The sequence below is a fragment of the Eptesicus fuscus genome, chromosome 13, assembly GCF_027574615.1.
Source record: "Eptesicus fuscus isolate TK198812 chromosome 13, DD_ASM_mEF_20220401, whole genome shotgun sequence".
Taxonomy (NCBI): Eukaryota; Metazoa; Chordata; class Mammalia; order Chiroptera; family Vespertilionidae; genus Eptesicus; species Eptesicus fuscus.
In genome coordinates this window covers 47742009-47765351 of record NC_072485.1, presented here as the reverse complement: position 1 = coordinate 47765351, position 23343 = coordinate 47742009, and the positions used below count along the sequence as shown (strand labels likewise).

General features: G+C 39.0%; 1 protein-coding gene and 1 pseudogene across 1 annotated transcript in view; both read left to right on the top strand.

The window, feature by feature from the left end:
* The window catches only part of SBF2 (SET binding factor 2), a 366350-nt gene that overhangs the window by 238853 nt on the left and 104154 nt on the right, over positions 1–23343 (top strand). The gene's annotated exons all lie outside the window — the stretch shown is intronic.
* Positions 17545–21036, top strand: LOC129151106 (60S ribosomal protein L35a-like; annotated as a pseudogene).

Genomic DNA, 23343 nt, shown 5'->3' with positions numbered 1-23343 from the left:
CACACAAACATACATATACAAGCATAATTAAATTATATAAAACATATGCATCTATTTTATAATTTTTTTTAAAGATTCTCATTTTTGTAGGGAGGAAATTATCAAACACCCTTATGAGAAGAGCACCACACAATAAATGTGCCCTGAAAAAGCCACATGTCTCTTGTTACTTTGGTACTGTTATTACTAGTATAGAGAACAAAAGAATGTGATGAATAGCCCTAACGTTAGGTGATTTCCTGATTTCCTATACTAATTGGTGATAAAACTACAAAAATTGTGTTAGGGAGCTTTCTCCCATTAGTACTTTCTGTGCTGTTTACTAACTGAAGAACTAAATTTTAGGCTTCTCTAAACTTAATTTTAGCATATACTAGTTAGTAACCCACTTGTAGAATAACCATTTACCTTGGGCTATAAATATTTTTCTTTGAATACTTATCCATCTAAAAAAAATAAGATATGGATTTTTTTGCTTTGCTTCCCTCAAATACATCTGGACTGATGGGCACTTAATATATCAGTATTTCATAAATACGTAAAACTAGATCCCATCTTCATCCCAGTGCACAGGGTTGTTTAACATTATAGAGAGGCTCTTCTGAGTTAAAATAGGCTCACATGTGGTATTCTTATTTCAATGGGTTATTTATTACCAATTTGGGATTTATTAGTATTTGTGTTCCTGTTGCCGCAACGTTGCTTGTGGGGATTTAACATGACATTCTGAACATTTTTTACAAAAACATAGAGTTTCAAGGCAGAGAGGCCAAACATCTGTGTTGTTGTTTTAAAAAGAAACTTTAAATAAACTAATTTTAGGTAGTGATTCAAAAACTTTAGTAATTTTTGCTTTTCGTGATCTTGAAGTTATTCTGTCTTTCCTGTCCTCAAGGGAAAATGAAATGGAGCATGAGTACTGCCAAGGGGCTATTATGTTTATCAGGTTCTTTCAATGCCAAGATAAATTTTTAAAGGACTGGTTTACAAACCTGCAGTATTCAGGATGGTATGATACTGTCATAGCATCAACATATAGATCAGTGGGAAAGAGCACCCAGAAATGGACCCACATTTTGGGGATTTTTGACAAAGACACCAAAGCAATCCAATAGGGAAAGAAGTTTTTTCCACAAATAGTGCTGAAATAACTGACTATCCATATAGGAAAAAAAGTGAATCTCAATTTCTACCTCACATTAAACATAAGAATTCATTTGGGATAGAACATAGACTTAAGTATAAAAAATAAAACCGTGTGCCTACCACCCAAAGTCAAATCTTCTCCTATCACCATATATTAGGAACCCCCTCGATATACAGCTCTTGTAACATAGAAACCCAAACCTGGAACCTATATGTTCATGTTGACCAATGTCACCCCAATAAATGTAAATAAATAAATAAATAAAATCAGGAAACTTTTAGGAGAAAACATAGAATAGTTTCATGACTTGGGAATGGGCAACAATTCCTTAGGTCACAGAAAATGTTAATCAAAAAAGAAAATATTGATCATTATACTTCATCAAAATTTAAACTTATGCTTATCTGAAGACACTATTAAGATAATTAATACATAAGACTGGAAAAAATATTTCTAAAATATGTATGTGGCAAAGAACTGGTGTCATGTTTATACAGAGAGCTTTACAATTTAAAAAGCCAAACAAACTAATTTTTTAAATGGACAATTTGAACAGACCCTTCACAAATCAGATATATGATAGTCAATAAAAATATGAGAAATACAAATTAAAACCATTATTATCCCGAGCTGGTTTGGCTCAGTGGATAGAGCATCAGCCTGTGGACTGAAGGGTCTCAGGTTCAGTTCCAGTCAAGGACACATGCCCAGGTTGTGGGCTCAATCTCCAGTAGGGGCGTACAGGAGGCTGCTGATCAGTGATTCTCATCATTGATTTTTCTTTCTCTCTCCCTCTCCCTTCCTCTCTGAAATCAAGAAAATACATATATATATATAAAAAAAATTAAACCATTATGAGATACTACAGTTGACCCTTGAACAATGCAGGGGTTAGAAAACCGACCCTTTCCCTGCCCCCGGGATCCCCTCTGCATACAGTCAGTCCTCTGCCTCTGTGGACTCCCAATCACAGACTGAAAACAGTACTGGTGTTCTTCTATTGAAAAAAAAAAAATCAGCATATAAGTGGACCTGCTAAAATTAGAAAGACTGAAAAATTTTGGCTTGGTGGTAAAATAACTGGAATTCTTACACTTTATTGTTGAGAATGTAAACTGGTACAATCACTTCAGAGAAAAGTGTAAGAAATTCTTATAAAACTAAGCATAGACTAACCTATGAGCTAACAGCTTCACTCCTGGGTCTTCTAAAAAATAAATGAAAACATCTTAAAAAATATTTATATAAAAATATGTATAGGAGCATTATTCATAATAGCCTAAAACTGGAAACAGCCCAGAATGCCATCAATCAGAGAATAGATTATTTTTAACTGTCATGCAGATATTTAGACAGTGTAATGCTATTAGGCAATAAATATAAACAAACTAATGATACATGCAACCATTTGGATAAATCTTATAAATATTATGACATTTGTCAAAACTCAGTGAATATACACTTAAGATTTATATAATGTGGTGTACGTAATTGTGCAGCAAAAGTAAAACCTATAAACAAATATTGAACTCTAATAATATACATGTTAAGGCATATACTTAGGGGCAAGTATAATGGATGTCTGCAATTTACTTTGAAAAGCACTCAAATTAAGATGGATTAGTGGATAAATAGATGGACAGACAAATGATAAACCAAGCATTGTAAAATTTCAGGGACACAATCTAAATGGTAAGTATACAGGAGGTGTTCCATGTAAACTTCTTTCAAGTTTGATATATGTTTGAAATTTTGAGCATAAAATAAGTAAACAAAGAAATAAATTACTTAATTACAAAAAACTCAGGATTAGGTGAAACATCAGACTAGACACTGTGAAAAAGTTATATAGTGAACGGGAATACACACCTGAAGCAGTTACACATGGTGGAGCAATTGAGACAAGTAGATGGAAACTGTGGAAGAGGAGTTAAGATAGATGGAGGATACAACGAGATGATCCAACACAATATCATTCAAAGTGCTGTGATAAGGAACTTGTGCCCGAATGTCAATCAGTGCCTTTAAATTCACTGAAAAGGTTTTATTATAAGAAAGTAAAAAAAGTAAGCTACTACAGTGTTCTCGGTGTGATGTCAGCTGAATGTGGTTGGTCTCTCTAAACCTTAGAGAGTAAAGTAACCAGGAACCTGCCTTCTTAAAGAGGAGAGGCTCCAAAGCCAAGCGTCAGGCTTTGTCACAGCTGAAAATTCCCTCACCAGCCATTTCCACAATTCATTGGTTGCTACATAAATTCTTACGTTGAGCTTCTTAGGCTAAGGAGTCTGAGTAATATAGGAAGCCAGAGAGATGTTTTAAAGTATGAGAAAAAGGGCATCTCTTCTGGAATCCCAAACTTTTCACATCAGATTGACTTAATCTAGATGTTTTTAAGGACATTAAGTACTGCTGATGGCCCATTTGTATGTATAAGGTAGCAGATTTGCGCTTTTTTGGTGCTGTGGTCTGAATATGCCCTTCCAGATTCATAAATTAGATACCTGACCCCCAAGGTGATGATATTAGGAGGTGGGACTGTGGGGAGGTGATTGCATCCTGAAGGCAGATCCTCCCAAATGAAATTAATGCTCTTATGAAAGAGAGCCAGCTGAACTCCCTAGCCCTTTCAGCCATGACATTGGTAAGTAAGGGTACAGTGAGAAGTCTGCAGCCCCAAAGAGGGCCTCACCCAACCGTGCTGGCACCCTGGTCTTGGACTTCCAACCTCTGGAACTGTGAGAAGTAAATTTCTATTGTTTATGAAACATCCAGTGGCATGTTGTTATAGCAGCCCAGAACAGACTACACATCAAAATTATATTGAATGCATCTTTATTAATGAGGGCATATATTTTCTCTCTATTGTTCCCCCAAACATCAACTGATTTTTACCATGTACTAGTCTCTGTACTATGTACTAAGTACTGGACATACTGATATGATTAAGGTATTATCCTGGTTCTTAAGGAGTTTATGTCTAGAAGGAGAAATTCACAGGTAAACCAGTCTTTATAATATAGTGAGATGTGTGAAAAAGTACTATGAATGCTATTGTAAGGTTGTTGGACTTAGAATGAGATGGTCACAGAAGGCATTTGCCAGTCAGGATTGGGAGGGAGAGTATTCCAGATAGAGGAAGTTGCCAGTAGAAAAAAAGAAGTATGTGGAAGGCCTGTATTTTTGAAAATTGGAAAATATTTCTATTGCGTGTATTGTAGAAAAGTGGTGGGAGATGAGAGAAGTAAATAAGGTCACTTCTGGTTAAAGTGAAAAGACTGAATATGTATATTTAACCCTAGCTATCACCCAAAACTCCACTAAAACTAAAGGATTTTTAAAAATACATAAACCCACAGGCAAAACAGGAGACAAGAACAACATTTTGGAAACTAGAAAGCTGACGGATGAGTGACTCAGCAGACCCAAGAAAGTTTTTTCCTAACAGACAGTTGTAAAACCCTTGAAGCAACCCAATTTGCAGAACTGCAAAAGGCTCAGTAATTAGGGACAAGTTATCTCTGAAAGCAGGAGGTTATGGGCGGGCGGGGGGGGGGGGGGGGGGGGGATCGGGCGGGGGGGGGGGCGCGCCAAAACATTAAAAAGAGGTTTGGTTGGAAGTCTCCTTAAGATACAGTTGCATTCCCCTCCCCGATCCTTTTCTGGTTCTGTGTAAACTGCCAGCTGCCTCTCCTTTACCCAGAAGATTAGAGGTTTGTTTGTGTATTTATTCTTAAGAGAGAGGACATCACTAGCCTGGGAGACACTAGGTCTGGCTGAGGGAAATTCTGTTTTGTTACAAGCAAGGGGGGTAAGTGAATGCCAAATATTGAGAATACCAGTCCACATTCCCTTCAGCTCCCAGAACTCTGGAAGCCTGACCTCAAGGAAGACATCGGAAGACAATTCTCGGAGAAATGCGGCCAGCCAAAAAAGAAAAAGATTTTACTAAAGATCCTAAATTAGGAGTTTCTCAACAGAATAGCTCAACTTGGTCAAGCTATAATGAAGCTTACCGTCAATAAGCTTCACCATGTACACATTGTTTTTATTTTGTCATCTTTCAGTCACAGAGTTTGTGCAACTTCAGTTTACTAGATTATGACAAATGTTCTAAAATAGCTTTATAAATTCAGTCTTAACAGCAATGTGTGAGAGTTCTTATTCACATCTTTGCCAACATTTGCTATTAAAAAGTCTTAATTTTTGAATTCTGCCAGTTTAGTGATTGTAAAAGGGTATATCATAGTTATAATTTGCAGTTCCCTTATAACTAATAAAATGGAACCCTTTTCTTGTTTATTGGCTTTGCATCTTTTCTATGTAAGGAAATACTATTTGTTACTTTTGCCCTTTTTTTGCATTGTTTTTTTCTCATTGATTTATAAAGTTCTTAATATGTTCTGAACACCAAGTTTTTTATGTTTCAGGCATTTCTTCAACCTATGTTTCTAGGTTGTGGTTGTCTTTTCCTTGTCTTTATGATCTTTTGATAAATGTAAGTTTATAATTTTAATGTAGTCAATTAATTTCATTGGTCATTTCCTGTATGGTTTGTACTTTATTTATGTCTTATATTAAAAAATCCTTCCTTACCATGAGGTCCAAAAGATATTCTCATACTCTCTTTAAAAGTTTAATAATTTTGCCTTTATTATTTAAGTCCTTGACCTATTTGAAATTGATTTGTGTGGATTGTATAAGTTAGAGACCCAGTTAATTTTTTTCTAAATGTATAACCAATTGCCTGCCAGAACAATTTATTTAATAACATAACCTTTCTCCAGTTTTGCTATGGCCCCTTTTTTATATATCACATTTCTGTAAATATGTGGGTCTGTCAGGATTTCTGTTCTGTTAATCTGTCTGCCTGTTTTCACAAAAGCATCACATAGTCTTAAAGTTTTATAATAAATCTTAATACCTGCAAGACCAGTCCCCATGCTATATCTCCTAGGAAATATTTGCTTTTCTATAGAATTTTAGAATCACCTTTTTGAATTCCGTGAGCAACTTTGTTGGGATTATGAATAAAATTATGTTGACTCCACAGACTAATTTAGTGGAAAAGTGACATTTTTGCAGATCTTCCTATCTGTAAACATGGTGTATTTCTTAATGTATATAAGCCTTTAATGTCTTTTGTAACAATATGATTTTCTCCATGCTGGTCATATATATCTTTTCTTAGATCTATTTCTGGCTACCTTATTTTTTGTTGTTACTATTGTTACTGTAAATGTTATTCTTATAAAAGAGAGCCAATATAATCTCATTGCTTTTTTCTGACATGTAGAAAGATAGTAAATTTATTAATGTTGCAGACTTCCTTCATTCTAATGATTTATCTACATATTCTTTTTAGTTCTTTATGTTGACAGTCATATCATCCAGTAATAGTCATGCTTTTTATCTTATTTTCCAAACTTTATATATTTATTGTCTGTCAAGGATTTGTAATATAACATTAAATAAAAGTGATAATGCCCTTCTTTTAAAGTTTAATATTTGAACTTCATATTTGCTAAAATATTTTTATAGATGTCCTATATCAGGTTAAAAAGTCCTCTTCCTATTAATTGGTAGTTACAAAATAGGCATGGTGTGTAAAGTAAAGCATAGGGAATATAGTTAACAAAATTGTAATAACTACCAGGTGGACACTTTGAATTATCGGAGGGAATACTTTGTAACCTATATGAATGTCTATCTGCTGTGTTGTACAGCTGAAAGTAATACAAAAAAGTGTTGAAGTTTTAATATTGAAAGGTGTTGAATTTTGTGAAGTGCTTTTTCTGCAACTATCAGTTGTTCCCATGGGTTGTTGAACTTGATGTGTTAGGAATTTTTCCCTTGATTGTTTCCATGATTGAGATTAAGCCTATAATTTCTCATATTGTTCTTGACTGGTATGGGAGCAGGGTTATACTTAGTGTCAGGAAATGAAGTAGGACGTGTTCTCTGCATCTCTTCTCTGAAAGATGCATGTTAGATGAACTAGTGTGATCCTTAGAAGAACTCACTAGTGAAGCCATCTGAACTTAGTGTTTCCTTGCAGCGTATTTCAAATATCTGATTATAGACTATTCAGATTTTTCATGAATTTAATAATTTTTTCCTAGACATTTGTCTATTGTTGATTTGTTCTTTTTTAAGAAGATTTTTAAAAATCGGTTTTGCCAGTTTTATTACTCTACAAACCCTTTGCCTTTGAATATGTTACTGTTTGATTTCTCTATTTTATTATTTACTTTTGCCTAGTTTTTTTCTTTTCTTTTCTTATTTTTAACTTCTGAAGCTAAAGGTTTGAGAAGTTCTTAAAGTCTGTGAGTTCAGAGTCTTTAGTTCTCAGCAATTATTTCTTGGTGCTCCCTGGGCCAAAATAAATATTTAACAGCTTCGCTTACTAAGTAGGTAGAGTCAACTTAATGTGTATTTATGTCCTTACACCTGACTAACCGTTTTTAAAAAATCACCTAAATTGAAGAAAAGTAATACTTTATTTCATTTTTAAGTAACTGCAATTGCTTACTAATGGGTTGTGTGCTCTTGTTCAGTACTGCACAGCTGCTCAAACCTCCTACATTTCCTGTGTACTTTGCTTGCTGTAAGCATAATACTTGATTTAAATCACTGCAACCACTGAAGATTATATCATAGTGCAGCACATTCTAATATTGAAATGAATTACCTCCAACTAAGTTCAATAAGCCTCTAAACTTTTCTTCTTGTTTTGCTTTGTTAAATGTATTTCCTAGTACTTTATAGTTTGCATTGCTATTATGAATGGAACACTTTTCCCACTTCCATTTCTAGTTACTTTTTGCTAAAATAATTCAAAGCTATTGACTTTGTATATTGCATATCTTTCCATTTTACCAAATACTGTTAGAAACTTTAGTTTTCTATTAAAGTGTCTTGGGTTTCTAGGCATACAATAAATAGTACCAGTCTACCCCCCCCCCCCAAAGGAAAAAAAAAAAAAGATAGTTTTACCTGTCTTTGCCAATGTTTACAACATTTATATATTTGCCAGAACCTAGGTTGTTCATAGATACTGTCTGTTTCAGGAAATATCTTTTGATACCTAGGGTGCTGAGAGTTTTAGTTAAGAATGCTTATTGAAAGGCATAAAACAAAAATGGGAAAATGGACCAGTTATTGGATGGGAAATTTAACATAATAAGATAGTAATTCTCCCCAAATTAACACATAAATTAAATGCAAGAGTGGATATTGGGTTATGCAAAATGCTTTTCTCTGTGTCTGTTAAGGTGGTCATATGTTCTTTTCTTTTTTTTAACATGATGAATTAGGTGATTTTTCTAATGTAAAACCAGCTTTCCATTCTACTTGGTCATGATGCATTAGCTTTTAAAATATATTATTGAATTTTATTTGCTAAAACTGTGTTTATAATTTTTCTGTCTGTGTTTATGAGGAAATTAATCCATAGTTTTCTTTCAATGTTTTTCTCTGGTTTGGAAGCAGGGTATTGCTAGCCTCATAAAATGAGTTGGCAAGTGTATCTTCTATTCAATTTTCTGGTAGAGTTTGTCTGGAATTGCAATTATTTCTTCCTTAAATATTTGGTAGAATTCACCAATTAAGCTATACAGCCCTGGGTTTTTTCTTATGGGAAGATTTGTAACTATAAGTTTAATTATTTCACAGATGTAATTTTATTCAGGTTACTTTTTTTTTTAAGAGCTTTGGCATATTGTGCATGGAAGGAATTTGTGTTATCAAAGTTGTTCAATTTATAAGCAAAAATATTCTAATATTTCCTTATTGTCCTTTTAATAGCTATAGAATCTGTAGTTAATATCATTTCTCATAGCAATCATATGTTGTCTACTCTTTTTTCCTCTGGTTAGTCTATCTAGAGATTTGTCTATTTTATAGAATTTCTCAACAAATCAATTATTGGTTTCATAGATTTCTTAATTGCTTTTGTATTCTATTATTGAATTCTGATCTAATATTTCCTTTCTTCTTCTTCATGTATAATTGACTCTATTATTGGTTTCATAGATTTCTTAATTGCTTTTATGTTCTATTATTGAATTCTGATCTAATATTTCCTTTCTTCTTCTTCATGTATAATTGACTCTATTTCCATTTTTTTAAGGTAGGAACTGAGGTGATTGATTTGAGACTGTTCTTTTTCCACTACGTACTACCTTAGCAGTAGCTAACAGATTTTTATAATATATATCATCATTTTCATTTATTTCAAAATACTGTCTCATTCTCTTTTAATTTCTTCTTGAAGCCTTGGGTTATTTAGAATTGGATTATATAGTAAACATATTTGTGAATCTTTCAGGAGTTTCTTTGTGAAATCATGCTAATTTGATTCTATTGTGGTCAGAAAAGACACTTTCTATTATTTGAATCCTTTTAAATTTATTGAGACCTATTTTGTGGTCTAGTATATGCTCTATATTGGTAAATATAACTTGTCCATTGGAAAGGAACATGTATTCTAGCACATGAATCTCAATAGTTGCAGCATCGTGATATTTTGAGTCAGGCTATTCTCCCACCCCCCGCCCCATGTAAGATCTTTGCAGTGGTAGTTTGTTGTAAAAAAAAGGAAAAAGGCAAAACTTTCCTAACTCTCAAGCCTACGTGTAAAGGTTCACCAATGTCAGAGATTGACAAGTGCCTAAGTTATAGGAAAATCAATGCTTTTCTACTTATTCAGCACAGAAATGAACAAGCCTCACTGTAAAAAGAGGAAAAAACAAAGAAGATAAAACACTCTTATAAATACAACTCAAGATTATAGAGTTTGCAACAGACAACTCAGTATAATAACAAGGTCAAAAGGAAAAGATCCACATCTTAGCCTTTGAATCTGCCTGGCTTTAATATCCTTTGAAGTTCAGACTGATCTCTCCTCTCTTTTATCTATGACTAATTTTATGAAAAGCACTTTATTACCTAAATCCAAACCTCCTAATTCCTTTGCGTGCAGAAATTGACATTTCTTAGTTGTCCCATAAGACATTTAATTCCTAGCTTGATATCTCCTACCATAAATATTCTAAGTTATATTCCAAAAATAGAAATTAAAAGCCAAAGGAAGAGCTGTTGTGAAAGAAAAAAAAAAATGAAGAGGGAAAATCATAGTTCCCATAACTTTGGGTCTGTAAAACTTAGATATTAAGGGTATTACAGACTAATGCAGCAGCATTAAGGTGACATGTGGAACTATATACCAAGTACGTGAAATGTACCTAGTCCAAATAGATGGGCTGTAAGTGTGCAATACATATTGGAATTTGAAGACTTAGTTAGAAAAAAAGAGTGTAAATATCTCATTAATTATTTTTATATTGATTACAAGTTGAAATGATTATATTTCAAATGTATTTATTTAGATAAAATGTATTATCACTAATTATTCCTGTGTGTTTTTAATCACACTAGTAGAAAATTTTAATTATACATATGGCTCACATAATATTTCTGTTAAATGTTATTGCTCTAGAATTGCATGCTCAAACCTCAGTGAAGTTGGTCCTGCTTCACTTTACCTGTATTCATTTTCCTTTGACCCTAGTAATAGAAGACTGGTTAGAAAAAACAAAAACAAAAACAATTGAAACCAACAAAAACCTACAAGAGATTTAGCAAATATCACTTTTTAATAATGGTACTCGCATTCAATTCAACCCAAGTTACTAAACCTTCTGGTCTATAACGCTATGTCTGCCTTTAGTGAAATCCACTTAGCTTAGATATTACTGCAACAATTAACTGAAGTTTAGGCACCCACTTGGGGCCATGAATTAGAGATGCCCTTTTTAAAAGGGTAAGGAAAGTCAATTAGGTACAGATACTTGGCCAGTAAGATGGTACATCCCAAAGGCCTCTGCTAAATTCCTTTTCCTGTAGTTCACAGCATGATCTCCATGTACCAGGAGGAGCCAGAATAGAAAATGGTGAAGATCTACAGCCTGTTTTAGAATAAAAAAGATAATGCCCCTTTTCATGTAACTTTTCATTCTTTAAAGAATAAGATCAGTTGGTTGGAGCATCGTCCGTACACCAAAAGATTGTGGGTTCGATTACAGGAAGCAATTGATCAATGTTTCTCTCTCACCTATTCTGGCGGGGGAGAGGGGGTGGTAGTGGGAAAGAGGGGGCCAATAGGGAGAACAAAGGGGACATCTGTAATACTTTTAACAATAAAGATAAATTTAAAAAAACACACATATCCTTGGATGAGGTTTATTTAAAAAAGGTTACTCAACTTTTGATAAGTTCAAATTTTCACAACCATAGTAAATAGTTTTCATTGTGTTCCTGTGCACTAAGAATTATATTTGGTTTGAAAATTCTAGACATGTTTTCAGAGTCTAACCTCCCCTAAAGTCTATCTCACTAAAGCAAAAATTCTTCCACTTAATTTAAACCTCTGAAGCTCTCCATTGTGGAATGCAATTCTGGCCTTATGTGTTTTGTTGTTATTGTTTTAATTTTGGTTTGCTTCAGAGCAGGTTTTGCAGTTTGAGGAATGACTTTTCTATCAACGCATCAGAAAGTTGGTCAGCCAAGGTTTAGACCACTTGCCATGGCCTCGTGAAATACTTCTCATTAGAGATGAAGTAATGTAATTTTAAAGACACGCTTTCCTAATGTGGTCTGTCATGAGCACGTTTCAAGCCTAACACTGTTCTGTAAACTTCATACAACTAGCTTCTGGAATCTACTCTGTAGCCAAAGTACTACAGAGGCTATTTGCCTAGATAGCTACACACACAAAAAAGTATTCCTTTTCTTGATGAATATTTTAGTAATTGGACCAGTTGAAATCAGAAATGGAGTTCAAAGGGTTTAGATAAATAAGAAATAAAAATAAAGGTCATTCGAGATCACTGAGTTCAAGCTCTTTCCTAGATGAAGAAACTAAGATCCAGAGAGGTGAAGTAATTTGCTCAAGATCACTGCACCAAATAGTGACATACTATAGATAAGAGTAAATCTTGATGATTTACTGAAATCATTCTGTGCTTTTTCAGTATACTCATAGTGTTTAAACAATAAAATAGTGTTCAGTCCTGTGCTTTTTCCAGTATACTCATAGTGTTTAAACAATAAAATAGTGTTCAGTCTATAACTATAATAATATTTCTTCAAAGTACAGCCATTATAATACAGGCATATAAGAGAGAAATGATGTGAAAGAAAAGAAATGAATCTTAATAGCCTGTTCACCTTCTAGTCCAGTTTAAATGCCCCTCATTCATTAAGTCTTTTCTGATTGCTATGATGAACTCACTTCCTCATATATGTTCCCATAACACCTCCTTCTACTTCTGATGTGGCATGTTAAACACACTGATTTGCATTAGCTTTTGTGGGGCCTGCCTCTTTGTTTCCCTAGCTGATAAGTCCTTTGAAAACAGAGTGACTGCAATGGTAGGGCCCATATACAAGTTTTCATTTTGTAAGCCCATATTTTTTGGTTGAAAGAATAAAGACATATCCTATCTAATAAAAGAGTAATATGCAAATTGACTGTCCCTCCAACACAAGATGGCTGCCCTCATGTGGACACAAGATGGCCACCACAAGATGGCCAGCAGGGAAGGGCAGTTGGGAGGGACCAGGCCTTCAGGGGAGAGCAGTTAGGGGTGACTGGGCTGGCAAAGGAGGGCAGTTGGGAGCGACCAGGCCTGCCGGGAAGGGGGGTGGGGGAGACTCAGGCCTGCAGGGAAGGGCAGTTGGGGGGGACCAGGCCTGCAGGGAAGGGCAGTTGAGGGGGACCAGGCCAGCAGGGGAGGGCAGTTGGGGGTGACAAGGCCTGCAGGGGAGGGCAGTTGGGGGTGACCAGGCTGGCAAGGGAGGGCCATTAAGGGTTACCGGGGCAGCAGGGGAGGGCAGTTGGGGGCAACCAGGCCAGCAGGGGAGGGCAGTTGGGGGTGACCAGGCCGGCAGGGGAGGCAGTTACTGGTGACCGGGCTGGCAAGGGAGGGCAGTTAGGGGTTACCGGGCCAGCAGGGGAGGGCAGTTGGGGGCAACCAGGCTGGCAGAGGAGGACAGTTAGGGGCAATAGGGCTGGCAGGGAGACAGTTAGGCATCGATCAGGCTAGCAGGGGAGTGGTTAGGGTGCGAACATGCTGGCAGGCAGAAGTGGTTAGGGTCAATCAGGCAGGCAGGCAAGCAGTGGTTGGGAGCCAGCAGTCCTGGATTGTGAGAGGGATGTCTGACTGCCCGTTTAGGACCGATCCCACCGGACATCCTTCTCGGGGTCCCAGATTGGAGAGGGTGCAGGCTGGGCTGAGGGACACCTCCCTACCCCTGTGCACGAATTTCATGCACTAGGCCTCTAGTAATAAATAAAACTTAAGATAAACTTATTTTTTTTAAACACTTAGATTTTGGTTTAAAGAATCCAATGCTAGTTACTTTAAGTATTACTTTAAGCAAATGTAGAGTAATTTGAATAACACAAAATATTTCACACATTTACCTGAATCTAAATCAAGTCAAATATTGACCAATTTTTCCAAAATGGTTCAAAGTCATATCAGAAAGAACAATCATGGTACCCTATAGGCTAGTGATTCTGCAAGCTTAGTATGCATTGCAGTAACTGGAGAGCTAGTGAAAACACAGATTGCTGGTCCCTACACCTGATTTTTGATTCAGTATGTATGGAGTGGAGCCTGAGAATTTGCATATTGAACAAGTCCTCAGTCAAACTCATGCTGCTGGTCCAGGGACCACATTTTGTGAACTGTGATAGGCACATAGATTAAGAAGAGAAGAGAGGCAAACTGGAGAAGAAAAAGAAGGCAGTGGGGCGATGTGCACAGTGAGTGGGAAGATTAAGAGTAGATGCAGTTGTGGAGCCCTGGATAGAACACCAAGATTAGAAAGACATGGTCTCCCTCCATTTCATACTTCCCTGACATTCTGAAATAAAGGTACTGGGTTCCACAGCCAAACTCACTCTTTCTCCCCCCCGCCCCTTTTTGGTTAATCACCACCCAAGGATATTTTCCCATTGATTTTTAAAGAGAGTGGAAGGGAGAGAGAGAGCAGAGAGAAACATTAATGTGAGAGAGACACATTGATTGGTTGCCTCCTGCATGCACCCCAACCAGGCCTGAGAACCTGAAATTGAGGTACATGCCCTCTTCCGGAATCAAACCCAGGACTCTTCAGTCCTTGGGCCCGTGCTCTATCCACTGAGCAAAACCAGCTAGGGCCAAACTTACTCTTCACGAGCCAACCACTTTTGTTTCAGAAAATTGGCCACCACAGTAGATCTAGTTATCATCCATCTCCACACAATTACATTTTTGTTTACCTATCTTTTATTTTATAAGAAGTTTGTGAATTTTTAAGAGAGGAGAAGATGTAGAAGAAGAGAGGAGGAAAAGGAAGGAGAAGAAGATGGAGACGGGAAAAAAGAGGGAGGAGAAGAAGAAGCATGTGCTTAACCTTAACAAATAATATGGAAGTTAAATGTCTAAACATTTTCCATTTGGTTGGCAAGTAAGAAGTCCTTGATAATGACCTTTGGCAGTGAAAATGGGGTTGGGGGTTTCAGAAGGCCAAAGCCAATCTAGAGTGGGTTAATCTTCTGCTCAGTGTCTAGTTTTATATGCCATTAAGAAATAAGTTCAACTTGAAACTTACATAATTTTATTAACCAATGCAACCCCAATAAATTCAATTAAAAGTTATTTTTGTTTTGTTTTAGAGAGAGGAAGGGAGAGAGGAAGAGAGGGAGAGAGAGAGATGGATGTGAGAGAGCAAAACATGAATTGGTTGCCTCCTGCATGCACCCTGACTGAACGTGGGTAGAACCTGCAACCTAGGTATGTGTCCTTTTGGTGTACTGGACAACACTCCAACCAACTGAGCCGCCCTGGTCGGGGCAATAAAATTTTTTTTAAATACCAGTTCAAATTTTTTTTTTAAATGAAAAGTTCAGAACTTGCACATTGTTTTCTTAGGATTCCCAGGACTGCTTTCATGTTACTACCCTGACCTTATGCAACACTTCACATTTTACTGAGTGTCTTTCTTATCAGTGCTTCAGAAAAAAATATATTTAGCCACAAAGTTGATAATTCCTTGCCTGTTTATCTTTAAGGATGGTTAGATGTGGTTGAGTCTCACTTTCATGTATTTTGTTCTTTGTAATTTAACTTTCAAAAAAGATTTTCATAAATTATATTGCTGATAATTATAGTCTTATAATTTAAATTTTTTCTGCCAATGTCCATTTTTAACCATTTACAATAGCATTCCCGAAAATTCTTTTTGAAACTAAGAGCTAGCTAAGTTTTTCTCTGGTTTTATGCTGTCATTCGTTTTACAATATAAATCATGAAGAAAATTGTCTCTTGTTATTTGTGATAATTTGTTATATATATATACTTGATTATTTTATCCTTTGCTAATAATAGTAATAACATGAATTTAAAATGCTAAAAAGAACTGTGTTTCTATATAACCTGACTTATACTCATGAAGGCTTTGTAATGCAGAAGGCTTATTTATTTGTTAGTCCTTCTAAATGTGGCAGATTTATAATTCATTCTCTTTTTTCCTCACAGGAACTTAAACTGTACTCTTTTGGGGGTAGGGTCTGCAAAGGAAAGCAAACATAATATACAGTATAGGAGTTACTTTGAAACTATGTAAACTATATAAATTATTACTGTTATCTCTTCATGATTACGTCCACCAGCTTTTCCTTGCTTTGAAGGTAGAGGAAGCAGTTTATCAGTCAGAGTTCTTTCTGAAGCACTCTTTCCTTGCCTGCCATGATGAACATTTCCTACATTTCCTCCCTCCGCCTGCCATTCCTTCTCCATCTTTGAAAGCTCATTCTTCTCCACTCGGCCTTTAATTTTTCAAAACATAGTTGTTGTTTTTTATCACATCTTATACCCTCCTCAAGGGTGATCTCTTCCATAGCCACATCATGAATTACCATCTATACTGGCTACCTGATATTTTATTTTCATGTCTCAAAGATGCTTCACCTTTAATAGTTACAAACTGATCTCGTGATATCCATCTCCTCTGACCCCTTCCATTGTTCCTAATGTTGGCAAATGGCATCATCATTGATTAGATATGCAAAAAAAAAAAAAAAACCCACCTAAGAAATCCTTCTGCCTCAACCCTAACACCAAGTTATATTGATTTTTACCCTGTAAAATTCTATCTACTTTGCTCTACCTCCACCTCTAATACCCTAATCAAAGCTATCATTAGCCCACCTAGACTGGTATTACCCTTTTAAGTATTCATTCGATGTTCATTCTTGTTCCCTTTCAAACACATTTATTATCCATACTGATCTTCCCAAACTACAGATCTGTCCTAGCCTGGGTTCCCCAGAAAACGGAACCCCAGGCAAAAATGTGTGCTCCTACTTCATTGGGAAGTTGTTTTGGGTTGGAAACAGATTCTGAGGCAGAGTGAAGCACAAGGGATATTTGTTTAGTACTGTTGGGATCAATACCTGTGGAAGGGAAGGAAAAGAAGTAGAACTGGGCAGGAGAAGCCAAGCAATATTGTGGGCCCAAGGAGAATTTAGCTAAGCCCACACAGAGTTCCCAAGCTGGAGTTGTCCCACATTAAGCTGAAATGGTTCAGTCTTTGTACCCACATCTTGATCAGTCATTGAATATTGGCTACCACCCCCAGAAAGGGCTGTTGACAGCACTCCCAGTCCTGGGGACAAGTCTTTTCTTCCAGAGATCTGGATAGGGCATTGCCATGTCTACCCCTTGTGCAACTCAGCTTCATTTCTTCATGTGTATTCAGTTCACCCGGAATTCTAGTGTGCCTCTCTCACTGGGGGAAGCTTAGAAAAGGGTAAATGGAAAAAAAAACTTTAGCCCCTGTTGCTGTATCTGATCATGGGGTTGTAAATGTTATCTTCCTTCTACCTCCCTTTCCTGATTCCCTTCTCCTGTTGTTTTCAGTGGCTTCCTTGGCAATATGACCCAGGTCCTCATCCTGGGGGAGTCTTGGTCCCTGGTCACATGTCTTTCTCAGCTCAGAGTCACTGCACTTGTTCGTTTTCCCAGAATTTGGCAAGGAAGTGCCAAAATGTATCCAGGGACTTACCTAGGTGACAGAGATATTCCTCCTTGCTCCCATTGTGTAACATAAACCCTACCTCCACCTGGCATCCAGATTTAGTTATCTCTGCCAAAATGATAACTCTTTTCTTGTCTGCATTAAGAGTCTAAAGTACCTTGGACTAGTTAACATATACTTTAGGCAAAATTGTAAATGTTTACCATTATCCATTTCATATTAATGAAGACTGTTTCAGATGTTCCTCCTCTATGGGGATAGAGAAGAATGTATTCACCACATCAGTGGTTGCATACTATATACCTGAAGCCATGATCATCTGCTTTTGCAAAGACAACACATCTTTGTTATATAAATGCAGTTGGCGATACTGCTTGTTTGAATTTGCTGTGGAATACTTTCATTCTTCAGGATCTATCTGTCTGGTTTCTGCAGACACCAGACTGGAGATCACTCCTATATCCTTTACATCCTTAAGAGTGGATAATTTTACTATCACCAACAGTAAATCCATGTAAAATAGGGACTAAACTTTCATGCCAAATAGTAGGGAAAGAGTTTGTTACATTATATTTAAAAGAAGAAATTATAAAATTTTATTTTAATAAAAATTTAGGTAATAATATTTACTATGTGTTCATCTTTTTAGAACCCAGGTATGAATCTGATTTTTGTTTGTGTGAGGGAAAAGTATTGAAAATATTTTTTAAATATGTTTTTATTGATTTCAGAGAGGAAGGGAGAGGGAGAGAGATATAGAAACGTCAATGATGAGAAAGAATCATTGATCTCACGCCCCCTACTTGGGATCCAGTCTGCAACCCGGGCATGTGCCCTAACTAGAATTGCACCCAGGACCTCTTGGTCCATGGGACAGTACTCAATCCATTGAGCCACACAGTCTGGCTAAAATAATTCTTCTAACAAAATTGCATGATACCTTACCTTGTTTGGCTTTTACAGCACTATCCTAAAGATAATCATTTTTAAAAATTCTTTATTGTTTAAAGTATTACATGAGTCATTTTTACAAAAATATTTAAAGCCTTCATTATTTTTCCCAAGTGACTCCCTTAATCCCTTGACAGCAAATGATTTTGTTTTAAAGCACTTACAATGAAATCAGCTTAACTGATGATCTTCTCTCTTTTTTACCTGATCTAACTTTGTTGGATTCTCCTTTGTCAGTATGATTTGATTTAAGCAATTCTTTGGCATCACTGTGCTAGATTTTTATGTGCTTTGATGAGATAAATAGAGGTAGAGGCTAATGTTAATCAGGAAGATTTGGTTCAGTACTGACTAATTTGATGAGGATGATTTTAATGGAGGTGATGTATTCTTTTTATCTTAATTCTTTGGCTCAAAATTGTCTTTGGGAGATTCTCCAAGATGTTGGATATAGCTGTAATTTATATTTTTATTTTCATGTAGTATTCCTTTATATCTATACTAGAGGCCCGGTGCACAAAATTCGTGCACGGGGGTGTGTGTCCCTCAGCCCAGCCTGCACCCTCTCCAATCTGGGACCCCTCGAGGGATGTCCGACTGCCTACAGATCGGGCCTAAATGGCCAGTCGGGCATCCCTCTCACAATCCAGGACTGCTGGCTCCCAACTGCTCGCCTGCCTGCCTTCCTGATTGCCCCTAACTGCTTCTGCCTGCCAGCCTGATCACCCCCTAACCACTCCCCTGCCAGCCTGATTGATACCTAACTGCTCCCCTGCCAGCCTGTTTGCCCCTAACTGCCCTCCCCTGCAGGCCTGGTCCCCCGCAACTGCTCTCCCCTGCAAGCCTGGGTTCCTCCCAACTGCCCTTCCCTGCAGGCCCGGTTGCCCCCAACTGCCCTCCTCTGGCAGCCTGGTCACCCCTAACTGCCCTCCTCTCCAGGCTTGATCACCCCCAACTGCCCTCCCTTGCAGGCTTGGTCCCTCCCAACTGCCCTCCCCTGCTGGCCATCTTGTGGTGGCCATCTTGTGTCCACATGGGGGCAGCCATCTTTGACCACATGGGGGCAGCCATCTTGTATGTTGGAGTGATGGTCAATTTGCATATTACTCTTTTATTAGATAGGACTAGAGGCCAGGTGCACAAAAATTCGTGCACTTGGGGGGGTCTCTCAGCCCAGTCTGCACCCTCTCACAATCCAGGACCCCTCAGGTAGGGTACCTAGGCCTGGCCTGAGATCAGGGCCTATCAGGGCTTTCCTTCTCCCAGCTGCAGGCAGCTGGCCCCACCCCCCACCACTGCCACTGCTTGCCATCTGTGCAGCACTGCCCCTCCATCCCCTGCCACTGGTGGCCTCCCTCTGCAGGCCATAGGCTCTCCCTCTGCAGGCCATAGGCTAGGGTGCAATGGCTTGGCTGGCCTGGGCCTCCCTCTTTCTTTGCTGGGGGACGGGGCCAGCCTGGCGAGGGGCCATCTGCCTACCTGATCTCCCCTAACGGCTGGCCTGCCTGCCTGATCACCCCTAACCACTCTGCCTGCCTGCCTGATTGTCCCTAACTGCTTGCCTGCCTACCTGATCACCCCTAACTGCTGGTCTGCCTGCCTGATCACCCCTAACCACTCTGCCTGCCTGCCTGATTGCCCCTAACCACTTGCTTGGGGGTTGGGCTAGCCCGTGAGGGCCCCTGGTGGTCTTGTCTCTGGTCTCTGGTCGTTTCAGTTCTGACACCACTGGCCTTTATTATGTAGGATACCACATTTTATTCATTCTACCAAATATCTTTTCATTTATCCTATTTGAAACCCTTTGCAAAGGAGGACTACGTTCTTTTCATTATTTCTTTTACTTTCTCCTACTTTTACTTTCTCTGTTCTCTGTTCCCAGCATTCCCATTATGCATATTTTAGAAGCATTAACTTGATCCTCTATATTTCTTTATTTTTAAAAAATTACTGAAGATATCTTCTAGCCCTTTAGCAATCAAATTTCATATTTTCAATTGCTTTTTCATAAATTTAGTATGGTTTCAAACTCTCTGGAGGATATTATTTATAATTAATAGAAGACTTATTCTTTTGCCTGAATTGTGTTTCCCATGGGTGCCATTTTTATTTTAGTTTCATACCTTATTGCATTTAGGGTCAAGAGAACTCAGAGGTTTAAAGCACACAAAGACTGGAGTGAGATTACCTGGTTTTGAATTCCGTCTCCTACATTTGTGAACATGTGACTAGCCCCAGGTATTTAATCTGTGAATGAATCAGTTATTTCATCAGCATATTGAAAATAATTCTGGTATCTACCTCCTGGAGATGTTGTAAAAATTAAGTGAAATAATCTGTGTAAATCCATACTTAAAGAATGTCTGATACTCAGTGAACACTGAGTAAATGTTAGCTGTTACCGTATGCCAGGTACAGTGTTCTAGTCTCCAGGCATGTAAAATTGAAGCAGCTCTCTGCTACTTGGAGCCTGAAGAGGCCTGGGGACAGGACTTCTGTGGCAACAAATAGTCAGGAAGGTTGTGGTCCAAGGCCACTTTTGATGGCTGTAAGCAGGGTCTTCGAAACCAGAGGGAACACACAGCTCTTCTTAAAAGTGAAGGTGTTTATGCTTGAGATGAAACTGAAGTCTATATAAATGTGGTTATATATATAAAAAGATGTGCTTATGTGTACAAAGCAAAAAATAACAGTAATTCCTGGTGGCAAGATGAACAAAACCAGAATAACCTGGAGAAAGGTAACTTGTGGCCATGGAAAGAGTGGCATGGTTTATGCTAAATTCTGAGAATCTTCCTGCTAAGGCCATTGGACACAGAATCTGAATAATATTATTCCCCTCTAGGATTTAAACTTATTGAAAAGTAAATAAATAAAAGTGGATTGTAAAAAAAAAATTGATGCAGACTTGGGCCAGTCTCTCAAAAACTTAAGACAAAGCTCAATATTATTTGTCAAGCCTGGCATTCACCTTCTATCCCAATGGGAGTCATGGTACATGTTATATAACCATAATATTCAAGATTCTGATACATTCTCAATGGTTGTATCAGTTTATTTGGCATTAAAATATAACCTGAGGCTGACACTACAGCAGGAACCCTTTAGTTTATTTTGTGCTTAGGGAAACATGGGGGAATGTTTTGGAGGTGCCAAGGGGGCAGAATGTAAGTGACAAAGCAAGGCATAGACAGTGTCCCCAGGGTTGTTCGATGTGGTAGGAATAACTATGACGTGGACTAGAAGATGACATTTAAAGCTTGTAGCAGGCAGGGTCATATGGTCAGTTGGGTGGGAAGTTGGGTCAACACCATGGAGGGCTTACAAGTCTGGAAGAAGAGTGTGCTCATTATCCTGGAATGGTCAGAACAAAGCTGACATTTTTAAGCAGTAGGGTAAGCTATATATATAAAAGGCTAAGCGGCCGTCTGACCGGCCGGTAGGTATGATGCACACTGAACACCAGAGGGCAGATGCTCAATGCAGGAGCTGCCGAGCTGTGATGACTTGGCAGTGGCAGTTCTCTAGTGACATACCCCGGAATCAGAGAGGAGGGAGCCTGATTCCTCCTGGGGCCTCGCAATTCCACCTTCGGCCGTGAGTTATGTTGTTGCTGGGGCACTGTCGGCCCCAAATCTGGTTTACTGCACACTTGCATTTGCATTCCACACTCTGTATGACAGCAACTTTGCAGAGTGCCCTCTCACACTCTGGGACCCCTCAGGAGATGTCGGAGAGCCGGTTTCAGCCCGATCCCTGCAGGCCAGGCCGAGGGACCCCCTCACTCCAAAGATGCCCTTCGAGCCACAGTACCACACCAGGTACAGCAGGCTGGGAGGGACTGCAGGAGGTTGGCTCCAGGGCGTGTCTGGCCCGTCTAGCCCAGTCCTTTCATTTCAATGTGCACAAATCCGTACACTGGGCCACTAGTCCTATATAATAAAAGCCTAATATGCTAAGTATCCGGTCAGCCTGTCAGCCATTTAACCAATCAAAGCGTAATATGCTAATGATATGCTAAGGCTGCTCAACCACTGGCTATTACGTGCACTGACCACCAGGGGGCAACAAGGGGCAGACACGCCGACCAGTAAGTTAGCTTGCTGCTGGTGTCTGGCCGATCAGGACTGAGCAAGACAGGCCAGACACACCCTGGAGCCCTCCCGCGGTCCCTCCCAAGCTGGTCAACCACCCACGTCCTTCCCCCGCCCCGATTGTGCATCAGTGGGGTCCCTTGGCCTGTCCTGTGCCCTCTTGCAATCTGGGACCCCTTAGGGGATGTCAGAGACCCAGTTTCAGCCTGACGGTGAAACAGTTGGTCACTGTGATGTGCACTGACCACCAGGGAGCAGATGCTCAACACAGGAGCTGCCCCCTGGTGATCAGTGCACTCCCACAGGGGGAGTGCCACTCAGCCAGAAGCCGGGTTCACGGCTAGCAAGTGCAGCGACAGTGGCGGGAGCCTCTCCTGCCTCCACAGCAGTGCTAAGGATGTCTGACTGATGGCTTAGGCCTGCTTAGGCCCTTAGTCGGATATCCCCCGAGGGCTCCCGGTCTGCAAGAGGGTGCAGGCCGGGCTGAACGACCTTCCCCCCCAAGTGCACAAATTTCATGAACTGGGCCTCTAGTCCTATCTAATAAAAGAGTATTATGCAAATTAACCATCACTCCGCTATACCCACAAGCCATGCCCACCCGTCAATCAGGAGCAAGTATGCAAATTAGCCCAACCAAGATGGCAGCAGCCACGGAGAGAGCAGGAGGCTTGGGTTTCCCCGGCAATGGAGAAAGCCAAGCTTTCCGCACACCCTGGCCGGCCCAGGCCTCCACTCAAGGCTACAGAGTTTCAATTATAGAAGATAAATCCCAACAAAAATGGCTGTGGCCAAGGAGCAAGCAGGAGGCTTGGCTCCACTCAAGGCTACAAAGTTTCAATTATAGAAGATAAATAAATCCCAGATACCAGGGCCTCTGCTTGGGTCGCTGGGGGGCATGGCCAGCCTGCAAACCACCACAGGCCCCTCGCCCAGGCCACCCCATGCCCCAAGGGAACCCCCACCGTGATCCGGGACACCCTTCAGGGCAAACCAGCCGGCCCCCACCCGTGCACCAGGCTTCTATCCTATCTAATAAAAGAGTAATATGCAAATTCACCATCA